General features: G+C 35.2%; 1 pseudogene; it reads left to right on the top strand.

The window, feature by feature from the left end:
• Positions 1-380: 380 nt before the first annotated feature.
• LOC123845016 (glyceraldehyde-3-phosphate dehydrogenase-like) lies at positions 381-1,233 on the top strand (annotated as a pseudogene).
• The last annotated feature ends 18,044 nt before the right edge of the window (positions 1,234-19,277 follow it).

The raw sequence follows: 19,277 nt of genomic DNA, 5'->3' as shown, positions 1-19,277 counted from the left end.
GTGTGTGTAGTTTACTTTACTAAAGGTTTGAGCAGGTAGGAGAACTTAACATTTCAATAATACCAAGAAATTAAAGTTAGTTATTTATGTTCTTAAGCCTTTTGGCCATCCTGACACTGAACATTTCCAGCCACTTATTTATTCATAGTTCAGACTTCCATAATTTCAATTGATTATCTCTCTCTTCTTTCTCCTCATGACTAAGAAATCTATTCATTTCTCAAGCAGAGAAGTTAATTATTTCTTACTGTCTTTTTCTAAATCATGGTTTCAGGACCTTATCTTCCATAGCTAAATACATAGTTTAGGCTCTGTGTTCCTCTCCATTCAACAGACAGCTGTATCTTCTTGTGCAATGCCAGCTACAACCCTAAGACACAATGGTGAAAGTCAGAGTAAATGGATTTGGCCATATGGGGCACCTGGTCACCAGGACTGCTTTTAAATCTGATGGAGTGGATACCGTCACCACCAATGACCTCAACTATATGGTCTACATGTTACTATATGATTCTAGCATGGCAAGTTCAGTGGCACATCAAGGCTGAGAATGGGAGTCTTGTCATCAATGGAAAGCCCATCTCTATTTTTCAGGAGCAAGATCCTGCCAATATCAAATGGGGGCAATGCTGGTGCTGAATATGTTGCAGAGTCCACTGGTGTCTTCACTACCTTGGGGAAGGCTGGGGGGCTCACTTGAAGAATGGAGCCAAAAGGTCATCGTCCCTGTCCCTTCTGCTGATGCCCCATGATTGTGATGGGTATGAACCATGAGAAGAATGAAAACTCCCTCAAGACTGACAGCAATACTTGTACCACCACCACCTGCTTGCCCCTGCCCAGGCAAGTTAGGTCATCCATGACAACTACAGCATTGTGGAGGGACTGATGATCACAGTCCATACCATCGCTGTCATCCAAAAAACTGTGGATGACCCCTCTGGGAAACTGTGGCGTGATGATCAAAGGGATGCCCAGAATATCATCCCTGCTTCTATTGGCACTACTAAGGCTGTGGGCAAGATCATCCCCAAGCTGAATGGTAAGCTCACTGGCATGGCCTTCTGTGTCCCCACTCCCAACGTGTCAAACATGAATCGGACCTGTTGCCTAGAGAAAGCTGCTAAATATAGTGACATCAAGAAGGTGGTGAAACAGTTATCAGAGGGCTCCCTAAAGGGAATCCTGGGCCACACTGAGGACTAGGCTGTCTCCTGCAACTTTAACAGTTGACACCCACTCTGCCACCTCTGATTCTGGAGTGGCAGTGCCCTCAACAATCACTTTTTCAAGCTTATTTCCTAGAATGACAATAAATTTTGCTATGCCAACAGGTGGACCTTATGGTCCACATAGTCTCTAAAAAGTAAGAGCTCCCTGGACCACCAGCTCTCGTGAGAGTACAAGAGAGGACTCAGCTGCTGGCAAGTTGTTGACTCAACTCAATCCCCCCAACACACTGAGAATATCCTGACTTTGACAGTTTCCATCCCAGACCCATAAAGGCAAAGGGCTTAGGGAGCCCTACTTTGTCATGTACCATCAATAAAGTATACTATACCCAGCCTAAATAGTTTACTTTTTCTGAATAAAGACAGTTCCTTTAATAAGAGGAATTCTGTTGCCAACTGTTTAAATGACATATTTTCACTCTGCTACCCATATTTTGTTTAGTTTACTTTTCATGATAACCCAGTGAACTAGATATCATTCATTGTGTCCATTTTATAGATTAAAAAACTAATGAGGAGTAAAGTTATTTGAAGTTAGAAAATTACAGATCCTAGAGTAGAATCATAATATGATTCCAAAGACCTGTATGATGTGTGTGTGTGTATTTCTCCTTATATATCCTATCTTGCTTGACTAGGAAAAATCCCAAAGTCTAAATCTGCAAAAGAAGTCATTTTCATTTATCTAGAGTAGCATATTGCCTATAATATATAGAGTTGGAGCCAATAACCATCAATTTTTTCTATCCCTGAAATTTAGTGAAACATTCACATTTTATTTATTTGGTTTGGTTTGGGTTTCTGTTTCTACATACTACTATTCTCAGAGGGAGAGAAATCACTTGACAAGTATGCTCACAGAATTCTAATCTATGACTTCTAATTGAAGAGGAGTTATTAATAGCTTCAAGATGTTTTCTAAGCATATTCTTCTATAAATAAAAAATTACCAGTAAATTCGAATACTACCCTTTAGAAGCTATATTAAGATGTGATTTTTTTTTTAATAACAATGTTAGTACTCTAAATGTCTCTAGATGGCTAGGAGAATTGTGATTCCTAACACTGATGTTCACATTAGAGAAAACAACTGAAACTTAAGTTTTCACTTAATATAATGAATAAAGAGAAAATATGCAGTCATAGCAAATACCTACATTTAGCACTGATGCTTCCCCTGGTTTTTGATCTTCAGTAAATATTTGCTACACTGAGCCAAATGTAGAAAGAGAAATATTTCTAATATACATGTTCATATTGCCAACATTTTGATAAAATACACTTTTACAAGTAAATGAGAAAGACCTACTTTTAAAAAAGTTAAGAGCTAATAAAGAAACATTTTGAGTCTGATATAATTTCCAAACTGAAGCACAATTAAGCCAGACATCAGTAATTATCAAGGTGGTAGGTATGAAGAACTAAATCATGCTACCTCGAAGAACAAGAAAAATTTATAGTTAAGCTAGATTCATGTCTCTTGTAAAGTTTCAGAATTGAATATATGAAATTGACTGGCAGTAGTCACAGATAGAAGGAGGTGGTGGTCTTTTCTTTAACCAGAAAATTGAATGTAGTGTACCATAGTTCAAACTGAGATATAGATGATTAACTCCTAGGAATTTTGTTAATATTCTTGTTCCTGTTAATACTATCAGATGCCCTAGAGAATTAACCTAAGCCCTGTTATCTATACATTAGAATGATATCAGAAGTTCATTAATAAAGTGCCTAAAAAGCTAAAAATTTTCCATGGATAGCATGGAAAATTTTAAGATGAAAAATTATCTTTGAAGAAACAGAAAAGAGCTGACTCTCTATAAATGAGGTGTTACAGGTCAAACAGTGATGACATTACAAATGATATATTTTAAAAGAGCTGAAAATGACTTTAAAGATGATCTACTCAACTCTTTCATTTATAGATAAGAAATTTGAAAGCCAGAGCAGTTAAGAGACTTGCCCAAGATCACATAGCTGGTTACTGACAGAACGTCTAGAAATACACTTTCTCAGTTCAGTCCTCTTTCAACAAGTGATTATTTGTGTTTTTTAATAGCTGACATTTATTATTTTATTGATTTATTTTAAATAATGATATCCATCTTGTGTGTGTGATAACTTAGTAGCTTATAATTGTACTTTCAGATTCTAAATGCAATTGACATAGGTAATACTATTTGGAAAACAGAAGAATGTGAGACAGGAATCTATTTTCCGAATAGCATTATCTATACCAATTGCATCTAGATTCTGAAAGTATAATTATCAGTTTCTAATATACCTTAGTTTTTGTATACTGTTGGAAGTTGGGTTCAAGATTTTTTAAAAGCCAAATTCCTTAACCTGATACATTTCTGTAGTATTCTATCATATAGATGTGATAAATTATTATTATAATATTGATCTTTTAGATAAAAGTATGTTATTATTAGAACTAAATAGACCAGATGGATTTTTTCATTCTTTTAACAGCAATTCAAGAAACAAAATGCAGAATACAAATAAATTTTTGTCTTATTTTAGCAAACATTGACCTTAATCCCATCATTAATTAGCAATTATATTATCTTCATTTCTGCTACCTCTAGTAAAGTACCACTACTGTCCTCTTCACATTCTGGATTGTGTGTTATATTGCTGAAAGACATTTGAACCCTCTATTTCTCTAACAGGCCCTGAGTTTTTTTTTTTTTTCCATTTGCAGCAGATAAAAGAAGTAATAAGATTATACTGTGTCATTTCTTTCTGAGACGCAAAGAGGATGTACTCAGGGACAAAAGTAATTTTGGATCAGAGACTGGAGGGCATAACACAAAGCCAGTGAAAACCTCTGGAGAGAAAAAGAAATATAAGGTCTCCAAGCAGAATTAGGATTGTAGGAGAGAAGAGGTAGAAATAGAAATCCTAGAGGAGCCCAATTAATAATGGCCCTTCTAATTTGGTGTCTGGCTAGGGACATCATTTTGGTCCACTTTAAATATGTTGTACATTCAAAATACAAGAAATAAGAGATGCAGGTGATAATCAATTTAAGTATTACTTTAATGAAGATGATCATGTGGGGGTAAATTTATGCAACTAAAATTTCCAGGTTTATTAAGTGAGTTTCAAAATAACCATGCCAAGGTTTATAACTACTCACTTCTATGGTCACATTCATGCCAATTTTTAGAAGTTCTACTGAATTTTTTCCATATTTTTTTTTAGTTTTGAATAAATCTTAGCACATGTGAAAATATCTGGTATTGACAGAAATTTGTTTTAGATGTTTCCAAAGACATATGAATCAATCATTATTGTGTAAAAGTTTGTTAGCAATTTAATGTCTTAAGTGGGGATTTATTTAAAGACAACTTCTAAGAGCAGTGAGATACCAAGTATAGGCTAGGGGAAGTGGTTCACTCTAGGTGCAGGCACTGAGGGGGTGCATTGCTTTTGGAGAATTTAAAAATAATGATAACATTTCTGAAAGTTTTTTTAAAAATATCACCATGCACCAGCAATTTCAAATAACCTCAGTGATAACACCTTCTTCCTCACTGAGGCAGACTGCTCCCATTGCCCATCCTTCCTTTCGTATGCTGCTCTCTAACAGCAAATGGCAAATATATGTGCTAACATGTAAATATTACTTATGAATGTGCAGTCACTCTTCCATTCTTTATGTTGATATGGTTGCCAGGGCAGTGCAGAGTTCCCTTTACACATCTGTATTAAGAAATTTCTATTAAGAAATGTGTATTGAGGGCACCTGGGTGGCTCAGTGTGTTAAGCATCTGACTTTGGCTCAGGTCATGATCCCAGAGTCCCAGGATCAAGTCCCACATCAGGCTCCCCACTCAGCAGGGAGTCTGCTTCTCCCTCTGACCCTCCCTCCTCTCATGCTCTCTCTCTCAAATAAATAAATAAAATCTTTAAAAAAAAGAAATCTGTATTGAATAGGTAAGAAAAAATATAGAGAGAGGTATATATAGATACTTATTATCTAAGTTTTTAAATTTTACTCTTTATTGGTGTAAATGTTACATCTTATAATGTATACACATCTTCAGTAAACATCTTGATACATTTTTACAGATATATGTATTTATAAATATAAGTTTATATATATGTGTAAAAAATGTATCAAGTTGCTTATATACATAATCTTCACCTAGATCAAGATATAGGACATTTCCATCACCTAGAAGTTCCCTTTGTGTCCTTCCCAGTCAATACCTAACCCCCAGAGGTAACTACTACTCTAACTTCTATCACCATAATAGATTAGATTTTTTAACTTGCTCATTGTATAAATAGAATCATACAGTGAATAAACACAAAGAAAAAAAGAAATCTGTATTTAGAAATATTCCTTCCATTCTTTTGAGATGAAGTCCCAAGGTGCTTTTTATTCCTGGGGTGTGTCTATCCCAAATGGACCTGTAATCTGGCTCTTATCCAGATCAGCCCTGACCAAACAAGAATATCTTAATGTCCTTCAAAGCCATTAAAACAGCTGTTTCAGATTAGAGAGGAGCAGGCTAAGCAAGCCTTGCTAAAATTCTACTTCCTTTCTTTTCCTTTAATTCAGCATCAGTACAAATTCCCCAAACCTTCATTATTCATTAAAATATCTAAAGCAACATTATCTCTTCTGTGTTTATGGGATACCCTGTAAACAAATAGTTAAATGGTAAAATAAGCTTGGGAAATGTTGCATAATATCTTCTCCTTTGGGGAAATCAAAATGTGCACTAGCACATTAAAGTCATTGAGAAGTCCTATAAGAAAAAATGTATATACATTTAACCTAGTGTTTTCAGACTTATTAAGAATATTTTTGCATACCAATTTTATTTTATTTTATTTTATTTTTAAGATTTTATTTATTTATTTGAGAGAGAGAGAGAGAATGAGAGACAGAGAGCATGAGACGGGGGAGGGTCAGAGGGAGAAGCAGACTCCCCGCCGAGCAGGGAGCCCGATGCGGGACTCGATCCCGGGACTCCAGGATCATGACCTGAGCCGAAGGCCATCGCTTAACCAACTGAGCCACCCAGGCGCCCCTCTGTCTCTCATTCTCTCTCTCTCTCAAATAAATAAATAAAATCTTTAAAAAAATATATCCCATGAAATTAATGTTCTCTAGTAGGAGCTTTGGGAAATGCTGGTCTAATTACTTTATTATCACGTTATTGAAAAGCCATCTGTACATTCCATGGGCAACTTTGCATCCCTAATAAATCACTTTCAATACTGTTGGCATTTTAAATAATTTTCAGCCAAATTTAAGACATTCTCATGATTATAAACCATACTATTATTTATGGGAAGCTTAGCTTTAACTAAACTAGAAATAGGTGTGAAAGGAATGTGTATGTATGAGTGTTTGTATGCATGCCTTTATACAGGACATTAAATAACATTGTGGATATGTCCTTAAGAAAAATACCATAGGGGCGCCTGGGTGGCTCAGATGGTTGAGCGTCTGCCTTCGGCTCAGGTCATGATCCCGGGGTCCTGGGATCGAGTCCCACATCGGGCTCCCGGCTCAGCGGGGAGCCTGCTTCTCCCTCTGACCCTCTCCCCTCTCATGCTGTTTCTCGCTCGCTCTCTAAAAAATAAATAAAATCTTTAAAAAAAAAAAAAGAAAAAAGAAAAATACCATAGCAAGTACAGTTGTGAATTGCTTCTTATAGCATCTTCAGATAAAAGCTGGGAGGATAACATTAAATTCCAATTCAGAGATAACAATCTACCAAAAAGGAGTTGTTATATTACATATATGCTTATTTTATTCTTATTAGAGAATAAAGTAGCATATATACATTAATTTTCTAAATAACAGCAACATACATTTTTTTTAAAGATTTTTATTTATTTATTTGAGAGAGAATGAGAGACAGAGAGCACGAGAGGGAAGAGGGTCAGAGGGAGAAGCAGACCCCCTGCTGAGCAGGGAGCCCGATGCGGGACTCGATCCCAGGACTCCAGGATCATGACCTGAGCCGAAGGCAATCGCTTAACCAACTGAGCCACCCAGGCGCCCAGCAACTTATACATTTAAGCTCCGAAACCATTCCCCCTTTTATTTAGTCATCTCTGAAATGAAACCTCTAGAATTCAACTAATTTAACAAATTGTATTAAACCTTTTTCTTGATTACTTGAGGCACAAAATGAGTGGCATAGCACTATTTCCTTTCTTTTGATCAGCTGTCCCATTTAAGAATATCAGGTTCAATGCTTCTTTATCAAGTTAACTTTAATTTGCATGTGATCTTAAACTGATGGGCTTTAGTTTCTCCTAAGTAGCTCAGGCCCTGATGGAGATTCCCTCCCCCCCACTGCCATGTGTGGTTCTCTTGCAGACAGTTGTTGGATGTCTGGGAGGGGGATGGGAAATGATATGAAAAGGGGAGTAGGGTGGAATAGTTGTGTGATTCCCTTGTAGTGGTTGAAGGAATGCACTTTGGTATTCCTGAATTCTGGTACTGGCTTCAATACTAACTAGTTGTTACCTGTGGCAAGTTACCTAACTTGCGAGCCTCAGGTTTCTCATCTGTAATATACAATCACTGCATTTACCTTTGTGCGAGTATTAAAACAGATTCTAAATGTCACATAAAGTTGCAGGTCACTACAGGTTGAGATCCATAATGATAGCATACATAAACATTGGGAACCTAGAAAAGCAACAAATCAAGAGCCAAATGACAGCCAAGAGCATGAGGGAATATTTTCTGGTCAAAGCAAGGAAAGACTTCTAAAATACAGGCACAGAGTCACCTCTTCATGAGACAGTATAAAGTAGTCAAGCATGTTTTGGAGTCTAGCAGAATTGGTTTTCAACCAAGACTTTAAAACATCATAGGTTTATTACCATGGTCAAGTTATTTATCATAAACCTCTTTACACATATCTAAATAGGATAATATTATATCATAGGGTAGTTATGAGAAGTATACAAACACACACATACTTTCTTAGTTTCTAGCTGTAAAACCCAATAAGTAGTGCTGACATGATAATGGCAAGGACGATAACAATGACATAACACACTCACCTTAATTCCTGATACAGCGTGAACAGGTAGATGTCCTCCAGTGCTGCTAATTAAGCCTGGCTCCACATGTTCCTTCATTGTAATGCTATAAAAAAACATGATAAATGAATGTTTTCATGTTTCTTACTTTTCTCCAATTTTATGTCATATAAGGAGTCTTGCCATTGTAAAGTTGCATTTGTCAAAATCTCTAATGAATGCTATCATCAAAAACTTAGGACAGAGAGTGAAAATAAAAAGTCAAATACTTCATATTTAGCATATTTGGATGCTTGGTATTTTCTCAGTTTTTCTCCACCTTGGCTGCAAATTTTAATCACTGAGAAGCTTTTAAAAATCCCAACTTCCAGGCCACACTTGAGATGAAATAAACCAGAATTTCTGGGGAGTGGGACCCATGATCAGTAATCTGTAACCTCCCCAGATGATTCCAACATTCAGTCAAGTTTGAGAACCACTGCTCCAGATCAGTGGTTGTCAAGTCTGGCTGCATATTAGACTCACCTGAATACTTTTCAGAGTTTATACCAGTCAGACCAGCTACCATTTACTGGGGACCTACTATAGGTCAGGTGTGGGGTCACAGAGTTTAAATATATTGCTTTCTTTACATTTCACAGTATTACAAAATGAATTCATAATATTCCTAATCTCCAACACAACCCTATGAGGTATGTATAATTTTCTCATTTTAGGGATTTTAAATTCCATAAGGATTTATGTATGTTATTTGCCTTATCGTCAGAACCTAGCATAGTACTTGGCACAAAATAAACAAGTGATAAACATTTGCTTAATGAATGAGCAAACAGAATTTCATGTGAAAAAACTTAGAGAATTTAAGAAATTTTCCAAAAGCTGCAGAAGCAGGCTTTAAAGCCATGCACAACTGATTCAGGAATCCATGCTTTCCATACCCCACCACACTGCTTTTCTTGTTTGCCTACGGAACTATATCAGTTATCCATAATAGCACCAGCAGTAATCACATAGGCAAATTATGAGACTGTCAAAGAAGTAATTCATCTTTTTGTACCATCTCAAGTACCCCTCCAAGTGGTCCTAAAATCCATTCCAGAGCCATTGCTTACACTCACCAATGCACATATACAGTATAGTAAATCAACCTTTATGAGTTTGAGGACACCGTGGGAACATTTCCATCAAATCCAGCTGAACCCAATCTCTCCTTCATGATCATCCTAGAAGAATGCTAGACAACTCTAATTTCTCCCTTTCTTCGGATTCCTAAAATAAATATCGTTTCTATTATTCATTTTGGTACATATTACATTCTGTCTCATATATGTAACTTTCATGGAAGCATGTTCTGTATATCCAGTAGAATTACAAAATCTCTAAAAACAGGTAACAATAGCATATACTTTGTCTCAGATCTGATCCTAAGCACTTTATGTATATTAACCCATTTATCTTTAGAATAACCAGTTGAAGTAGGTACTTTTAATATACTCATTTACAAATAAAAAAGTTATATTGAAATACAGTTATCAAAGTATCTTTAAATTTATATAATACAGTAATATATTTTCTTCATTTTAACATATTTGATAACAAGATTATCAGGTCTAAAATGACCATAAACTTGAAATAAGATAAGCTCAAATTTTATTTCAATATAATTATAACATTTTACATGACATGGAATTATCTGTGTTGTCTACTGCTGACAAAGCCATAGGTAAGGTCTTTGTATTACAGTGGTCTCTTGCCTACGTTCTAAATCAAAGGAAATGCTAATTTGAGGGGATGGGGAAAAAAAGAGATGTAATTTTCCCTATGCAAATTCACATACCAGTTGAATTTAATTAGCAAAAACCCAGGATCCATGAACTCCAAAATAAGACCTCCTGGCCCCGAAACAGTTATTAGGCATTGAACCACCTGCTACCTCGTATGTTCAAATCTTTATGTAGGGGAAAATCAAGTTAGAAGATGTACTTTACTCCTTATTAGCTTGGAAATATATTTTGATTTTATTCACATCAATTATTAGTGAACATTTGAATCAAGATTTAAAGTACTCTGGGGCGCCTGGGTGGCTCAGTCGGTTAAGCGACTGCCTTCGGCTCAGGTCGTGATCCTGGAGTCCCAGGATCGAGTCCCGCATCAGGCTCCCTGCTCGGCGGCGGGGAGCCTGCTTCTCCCTCTGACCCTCCCCCCTCTCATGCTATCTCTATGTCATTCTCTCTCTCAAATAAATAAATAAAATCTTTAAAGTACTCTGTTGACTGGGTTAGGCTGTGAAGGATTTCAGAGACATTCTAAAGAGAAATGGTTTGTACCTTTGGTAATTTTTCCAAAAATGTCATCAATGTTCAGAGACCATAAAAGAAAAACAAAGAAAAAAATTAAAATTGCAACCAGGGCCATGTAGCTTCTATTTTTACACATAGCATCTATTTAACCAAAAAGGTTGGCATTATATAATGTATATTCAGCTTTCCCATAAAGTACAAGTTGAGGCTACAAAAAATACAGATTATTTTTTTATTTCATCCTAGGGCAAGATATGATAAAAAGTAAAAAACTTAACTGTATTAGTGGGATCTTAAGTCAGCTGCCAAATTGAAATGGGTATCTTTCTTGTTAATGAGCACCAACAAAATTTTGCATGTTATAAATTGCAGAAAGAGTTTCCTTTTGCTTTGGATAAGTTATTCATTCATGATATATTCAGGTTAATGAATATGATTTTCTGCTCTATTTAATGAATATATATCTGCTTTTATGCAGTAGTTCTATTAGACACAATGGCATAGATTTAGTTAAATCTCGCAGGTACTTAGTTCCCCTAGCTTAGAGAGAAATATTTTCTTTAGGGAACAAAATAAAACAGAATGCTTATTAATGTATCTTTTGAAAAAATAAACACGTTTAAATGTTCTGCTAGTCTCTACTAAAGTTATGAAACTAGGTATTTGTCTTTTAAACCTGCCAGACAACAGCTACACATCACATCTGAGTACTTTGTTATACCTACATGGTGTAGGCAAAAAGCCTTAACTTAGGGTCATAAGCATTTAGTAGTGCCAATTTGATTTATATGAAACATACCAGATATGCCAGTCAAACTTTATGGTGGACTATGCTATAAAACTTTGATGTTTTGATTCATAATTTAATACATGTGTGCAAATACAGCCAAATGTATATACTAGATTTCTTTTTCTTTTCAGAAACTAAGTATTGGTATTCTTATAAAATTCTATGTTCTTAAGTAGCTTGCATATCCATAAAAAATGTATGCTTCAAGTAGCCTGAAAAAAACACTGTTCATAAAATTTAAATTCCCAAAAGATAGGAATTTTTCAATTCAAATATTATTTGGAGCTATCAAAACATATTTAAATTCAAAGAAAAAGATTGTTCAAAAGCTGATTTTTAATTTTCATATCATCTTCTAACTAGAAATTGTCCAACAGTACCTCATTATATTTTTTGCCCCAAAAAATATTCATGAAATCACAATTAGATCAATTTAAAATTCTGCCATATTAGTTACAAAGCTTGGATTTGTGAGAAAAATATTTTAATGGATAAATTATTAGTGAATCAAAAACAAAACAATGGAACTAGAATATTACTTATTTCCTTACTACATGAATAATAATTTAAATAAAATCAGTAGAGTAAAATGATGATAGTTTCAAATACTAGGACAAAAAAAAAGAATGAATTTATCCATGCACACGAAATTTCATTCCCAGAACATTAGTCAAATAAGAGGCCCTGAAATTTTCTTTTGGTCAATTTTTCTGTAAACATTGACTCCAGAGTCATAAAATGAAAAAATTAATAAATGTTTTATATCAATAATCTATTCTGTTTTTCCAGTTAAGTATCTACTAGAAGAAACTTGTTTTTTTTTGTTTGTTTGCTGGATAACTTTGTATTTTCTTAAGTTTTTACTTAAATTCCAGTTAGTTAACATACAGTGTTATGTTAGTTTCAGATATACAATACAGTGATTCAACACTTCCATACATCACCTGGCGCCCAGCACAACAAGAGCACTCCTTAATCCCATCACCTATTTCACCCATCCCCCTACCCACCTCCCCTCTGGTAACCTTCAGTTTGTTCTCTAGAGTTAAGAGTCTCTTTCTTGGTTTGCCTCTCTCTCTCTCTCTTTTTTCCCATTTGGTTCCTATTGTATTTATCTTTCTCTGACTTATTTTGCCTAGCATAACATGCTTTCTAGCTCCATCCATATCATTACAAATGGCAAGGTTTCATTCTTTTTTATGGCTGAGTAATAGTTCATTGTGTGTGTATACATATATATGTATGTGTGTGTATATAGGCATACGTGTGTGTGTGTGTGTGTGTGTGTACCACCTCTTTATCCATTCATCAATGAACAATAATTTGGCTATTGTATAATGCTGTTATAAACATTAGGGTGCATGTATCCCTTTGAATTAGTATTTTTGTATTTTTTGGGTAAATAACTAGTAGTGCAATTGCCTAATCGTGGGGTAGTTCTATTTTTAACTTTTTGAGGAAACCCCATACTGTTTTCCAGAGTGACTACACCACTTTGTATTCCCACCAACAGTGTAAGAGGGTTCCACATTCTCCACATCCTCTCCAATATCTGTTGTTTCTTCTGTTGTTGATTTTAGCCATTCTGACAGGTATGAGGTGATATCTCATTGTAGTTTTGATTTGCATTTCCCTGATGATAAGTGATGTTGAGCATTTTTTTCATGGCTATCTGCATGTCTTCTTTGGAAAAATGTCCCCAATTCATGTCTTCTGTCCATTTTTTAATTGGATTATTCCTTTTTTGGGTGTTGACTTTTATAAGTTCTTTATATACTTTGGATACTACTCATTTTCAGATATGTCATTTGCAAATATCTTTTCCCATTCTGTACATTGCCTTTTGGTTTTGTTGACTGTTTCCTTCACTGTGCAGAAGATTTTATTTTTTCATTCATTTTTTTCTTTTTCAAATTTGTATTTAAATTTTAGTTAACATATAGTGTAATATTGGTTTTTGGAGTAGAATTTAGTGATTCATCACTTACATATAACACCCAGTGCTCAACACAACAAATTTCCTCCTTAATACCCAACACCCAGTTAGCCCATCCCCCCACACATCCACCTCCCTCCATCAACCCTCAGTTTGTTCTTTATAGTTGAGAATCTCTTATGGTTTGCTTCCCTCTCTTTTTTTCCCCTTTACCTATGTTCATCTGTTTTGTTTCTCAAGTTCAACATATGACTGAAATCCTGTTGTATTTGTCTTTCTCTGACTGACTTATTTTGCTTAACATAATACTTTCCAGCTCCATCTATGTCTTGCAAATGGCAAGATTTCATTCTTTTTGATGGCTGAGTAATGTTCCATTGTATATATATACCACTTCTTCTTTATCCATTCATCAGTCCATGAACATTTGGGCACTTTCTGAAATTTGGCTATTATCGATAATGCTTCTATAAACATTGGGGTGCATGTATCCCTTTGAACTAGTATTTTTGTAACTTTGGGGTAAATACCTAGTAGTGTAATTGCTGGATCATAGGGTAGTTCTATTTTTAACTTTTTGAGGAACCTCCATACTGTTTTCCAGAGTGGCTGCAGCACTTTGAATTCCCACCAACAGTGTAAGAGGGTTTCCCTTTCTGCACAACCTCACCAACATCTATTGTTTCCTGAATTGTTAATTTTAGCCATTTTGACAGGTGTGAGGTGGTATCTCATTGTGGTTTTGATTTGTATTTCCCTGATGATGAGTGATGTTGAATATCTTTTCGTGTCTATTTATTATCTGCACATCTTCTTTGGAAAAATGTCTATTCATGTCTTCTGTCCATTTTTTAATTGGATTATTCCTTTTTTCAGTGTCAACTTTTGTAAGTTCTTTATATATTTTGGATACTAACCCTCTATTGGATATGTCATTTGTAAATATCCTCTCCCATTCTGTAGGATGTCTTTCTGTTTTGTTGACTGCTTCCTTCACTGAGCAGAAGCTTTTTATTTTGATGAAATCCCAACAATTTATTTTTGCTTTTCTTTCACTTGCCTCTGGAGACATATCTAGAAAGAAATTGCTACAGCCAATGTCAAAGAAGTTACTGCCTGTGTTCTCCTCTAGGATTTTTATGGTTTCATGTCTCCCATTTAGGTCTTTAATCCACTTTGAATTTATTTTCGTGTATGGTGTAAGAAAGTGGTCCAGATCCATTCTTCTGCATCTTGCTGTCTAGTTTTCCCAACAGCATTTGTTGAAGAGACTTTTTTCATTGGATATTCTTTCTTGCTTTGTCGAAGATTAGTTGACCATACAGTTGTGAGTTCATTTCTGGGATTTCTATTCTGTTCCATGGCTCTATGTGTTTGTTTTTGTCTTGATGACTACAGCTTTGTAATATAGCTTAAATTCTGGAATTGTGATGCTTCCAATTTGCCTCCACCAAGATTACTTTGGCTATTCGGGGTTTTCTGTGGTTCCATACAAATTTTAGGTTTGTTTGTTCTAGCTCTGTGAAATATGCTATTGGTATTTTAATAGGGATTGCATTAAATCTCCGAATTGCTTTGGGTAGTATAGACATTTTTACAGTATTTGTTCTTCCAATCCATGAACATGGAATGTCTTTCCATTTCTTTGTGTCATCTTCAATTTCTTTCATCAGTGTTTTATAGTTTTCAGAGTACAACTATTTCACCTCTTTGGTTAGGATTATTCCTAGATATCCTATAGGTTTTGGTGCAATTGTAAATGGCATTGATTCCTTAGTTTCTCTTTCTGCTACTTCATTATTCATGTACAGAAATGCAACAGATTTCTGTAAGTTGATTTTGTATCCTGCAACTTTACTGAATTTATGTATTAGTTTTAGCAGGTTCTTGGAGTCTTTCAGGTTTTCTTTGTATAGTATCATGTCATCTGCAAATAGTGACAGGTTTACCTATTCCTTGCTGATTTGGATGCCTTTTTATTTCTTTTTGTTATCTAACTGCTGTGGCTAGGACTTCCAGTACTATATTAAATAACAGTGGTGAGAGTTGATATCCCTATCTTGTTCCTGACTGAAGAAAAACTCTCAGTTCTTCCCCATTGAGGATGATATTGGCTGTGGGTTTTTCAGAGATGATCTTTATTATGTTGAAGTATGTTTTCTCTAAACCTTGTTTGTTGAGCATTATTATCATGAATACATATACTTTGTCAAATGCTTTTTCTACATCTATTGAAATGATCATATGGTTCTTATCCTTTCTTTTGGTAATATAATGCATCTCACTGATTGATTTGTGAATATTGACCGACCCTTGAAACCCAAGAATAAATCCCACTTGATCATGGTGAATGATTTTTTAATGTTTCATTGAATTTGGTTTGCTTGTATTTTGTTGAGGAATTTTGCATGTTCATCAGATATTGGCCTGTAGTTCTCCTTTATTGGGGTGTCTTTATCTGGTTTTGGCATCAGGGTAATGTTGGTCTCAGAATGAATTTGGGTTTTCTTCCTTTTCTATTTTTTGGAATAGCTTGAGAAGAATAGGTATTAATGCTTATTTATTTATTTATTTTAAGAGAAGAGATCATTTCTTTATTTTACTTTTCTGTATTTTAAAAAAATTGCCTCTAGGCATATTTTTTTTATTATTATTGCACTACTAGGTATTTACCCAAAGATATTAATGCTTCTTTAAATGTTTGGTAGAATTTGCCTGTGAAGCCATCTGGCATGGACTTTTGTTTGTTGGGAAATGTTTTTATTATTACTGATTCAACTTCATTGCTGGCTATCAGTCTGTTCAAGTTTTCTATTTCTTTCTGTTTCAGTTTGGGTAGTTTATATGTTCCTAGAAATTCATCCATTTCTTCTCAGTTTTCCAGTGTGTTGGCATATAGTTTTTCATAATATTCTCTTATAATTGTTTGTATTTCTGAGATGTTGGTTGTTTTTGTCCTTTCTCATTTGTGATTTTATTTATTTATTTGGGTCTTTTTTCTTTTTGATATGTTTGGCCAGAGGTTTATCAATTTTATTTTATTTTTTTAAAGAACCCCTCCTGGTTTCATTGATCTATTCTGTGTTTTTGTTTGTTTGTTTTTTACTTTCTATATAATTTATTTCTGCTCTAATCTTTATTGTTTCCTTCCTTGTGCTCACTTTAGGCTTTGTTTATTTTTTTATAGCTCCTTTAGGTGTAAGGTTATGTTGTATATTTGAGATTTTTGTTGCTTCTTGATATGGGCCTGTATTGCTATATACTTCCTCTTACAACTGCTTTTGCTGCATCCCAAAGGTTTTGGACTGTCGTGTTTTCATTTTCATTTGTATCCATGTATTTCTTTAGTTCTTCTTTTATTTCCTGGTTGATCCATCCATTGTTTAGAAGCATGTTGTTTTGCTGCCAGTATTTTTGGCCTTTCCACATTTTTTTCTTGTGATTGACTTCTAGTTTCATGATGTTGTGGTCAGAAAAGGGGCATAGTATGACTTCAATCTTCTTGTATTTGTTGAGGCCTGTTCTGTGGGCTAATACATGATCTATTCTAGAGAATGTTCCATGTGCATTTGAAAAGAATGTATATACTGCCACTTTAATATGGAATGTTCTGAATATATATGTTAGATTGATCTCTTCCAATGTGTCATTCAAAGCCATTATTTCCTTGTTGAAATTCTGTTTAGATGATCTGCCCATTGATGTAAGTGGGGTTAAGGTCCCCTACAATTATTGTACTATTATTGATTAGTTCTTTTATGTTTGTTATTAATTGTTTTATATATTTGGGTGCTCCCATATTGGGTGCATAAATATTTACAATTATTATATCTTCTTGTTGGATCATCTCCTTTATTATTAGAGTGTCATGGTTTGTCTTTTGTTACAGTCATTGTTTTCAAATCTAGTTTGTCTCATATAAGTATTGCTACTCTGGCTTTCTTTTGACATCCATTTGCAAGATAAATGTTTCTCCCTCCCCTTACATTTAATCTGCAGGTGTCTTTAGGTCTAAGATGGGTCTCCTGTAGGCAGCATATAGATGGGTCTTGGATTTTTTTTATCCATTCTGATACCCCATGTCTTTTGATTGGAACATTTAGTCTTTTTACATTCACAGTAATTATTGATAGATATTTATTTATTGCCATTTTGTTTCTTGTTTTATGGTTGTTTTTGGAGATTTTCTCTAATCGTTTCTTGTCTTTCTCTCTTTCATGTTCTGCTGGTTTTCTTTAGTGATATATTTGGATTTCTTTCTCTTAATTCTTTGCATGTTAATTAGTATTTTTTTGATATATGGTTACCATTAGGTTTGTATATAACCTCTTCTGCAAATAGCAGTCTATATTAAGTTGATGGTCATTTAAGTTTGAACCCATTCTTTTCTCCTCTCCTACCCATGTTTCAGGTATATTATTATATTTTATATCCTTTTATATTGTGAGTTCCTTGACTGATTTTTTACAAAAATATTCATTTTTACTGCCTTTGTGTTTTCTACCTTTCTGCTGTCACTTTCAGTCTCTCCTTTCCACTCAAAGAGTCCCCTCTAATATTTCTTGCAGGCCTGGGTTAGTGGTCATGAACTTTTTTAGTTTTTGTTTGTCTGGGAAATTGTAACTCTCCTTCTATTCTGAATGATAACCTTTCTGGATAGAGGATTCTTGGCTGCAGATTTTTCTCATTCAGCATTTTGAATATATCATGCCACTCCCTTCTGGCCTGCCAAGTTTCAGTTGAAAAATCTCCTGCTAGCCTGATAGGTTTTCCCTTGTAAGTTAGGGACTTCTTTTGTCTTGTTGCCTTTAAGACTTTTTCTTTATTGCCATAATTTGCAAATGTAATTACAATGTCTTGGTGTGGGACTGCTTTTGTTGATTTTGATGGGAGTTCTCTGTACTTCCTCAATCTAAATGTCTGTTTCCTTCTCCAGGTTAGCGAAGTTTTAGCTACTATTTCTTCACATAAATTTTCTGCCCCTTTTCTCTCTTTTCTTTTTCTGCGACTCCTATAATATGAATGTTATTACATTTGATGGAGTCACTGAGTTCCCTAGGTCTATATTCATGTACCATATTTCTTCTTTCTCTCTTTTGATCAGCTTCATTGGTTTCCTTAATTTGTCTTCTAGGGCATTAATTCATTCTCCTGCTTCTTCCATCCTGCTTTTTCATTGCATCAAGCATTTTTCTTATCTCATTTATTGCACCCTTCATCTCTGATTCTTTTTTAGTACATTTATCTCTGTGGTAAGGGTCTCACAGATGTCTTCAATTCTTTTGTCAAGCCCAGTGTGTATCCTCATGATTGCTGCTTTAAATTCTCCATCAGGCATGTTACTTATATCTATTTTGCTTAGGTTTCTGGTCATGGCCTTATCCTGTTATTTCATTTGGGATAAATTCCTCTGTCTTCTCATTTTACCAAGTCTCTGCCTTCTTCTAGTGTTAGAAAAGCCATTTATGTCTCCTTCTCCTGAAAGTAATGGCCTTATCAAGAAGAGGTCCTGTGGTGCCCACAGCCTTGTGCTTCAGGGAGTGCCTCCAATATGTGCTTTGTGACCTTTGCTGCTGTGTTCTGGCTGCTGTATTCTTCAGGCCAGTCATCTGGAGAGGCTCTCCTTGCCTGCTGTCCATAGTGTTTGGTCTCTGGCCTGAATAAGGTAAGTTTTCACTAGGTGTGTTCTGTTCTCCTTGTGAAATGACACCTGTCACTACCTCCACCAGAACTGAGGCCCTGCAGAACTCTGATAGGGAGACATTTTGTGGGCAGAGGTTTGTGCTGGTCTTTTTTGGCAGGGGCCCACTGCCCTGGGACCAAAGTAAGCATCACTGAGAAAGGGTGTTCCATCCAAGCACAGCAGAGTGGGGCTTCCTGTAAGCAAGTTAGGCAGCCAGTGTCCCACTCTGCTGATTACTGCAGGTGGCTCTGTGTTTATGCAGAGGGTCAGGGGAGGGAAATGCTCCTGGCCAGTTCCTTTGTTCCTG

The sequence above is a fragment of the Mirounga angustirostris genome, unplaced genomic scaffold (assembly GCF_029215605.1).
Source record: "Mirounga angustirostris isolate CCGP_5_RB_7025 unplaced genomic scaffold, mMirAng1.0.hap1 SCAF_11, whole genome shotgun sequence".
NCBI classification, from domain to species: Eukaryota; Metazoa; Chordata; class Mammalia; order Carnivora; family Phocidae; genus Mirounga; species Mirounga angustirostris.
The sequence above is the reverse complement of the archived record's forward strand: the minus strand, read 5'-3'. Positions and strand labels throughout refer to the sequence as shown.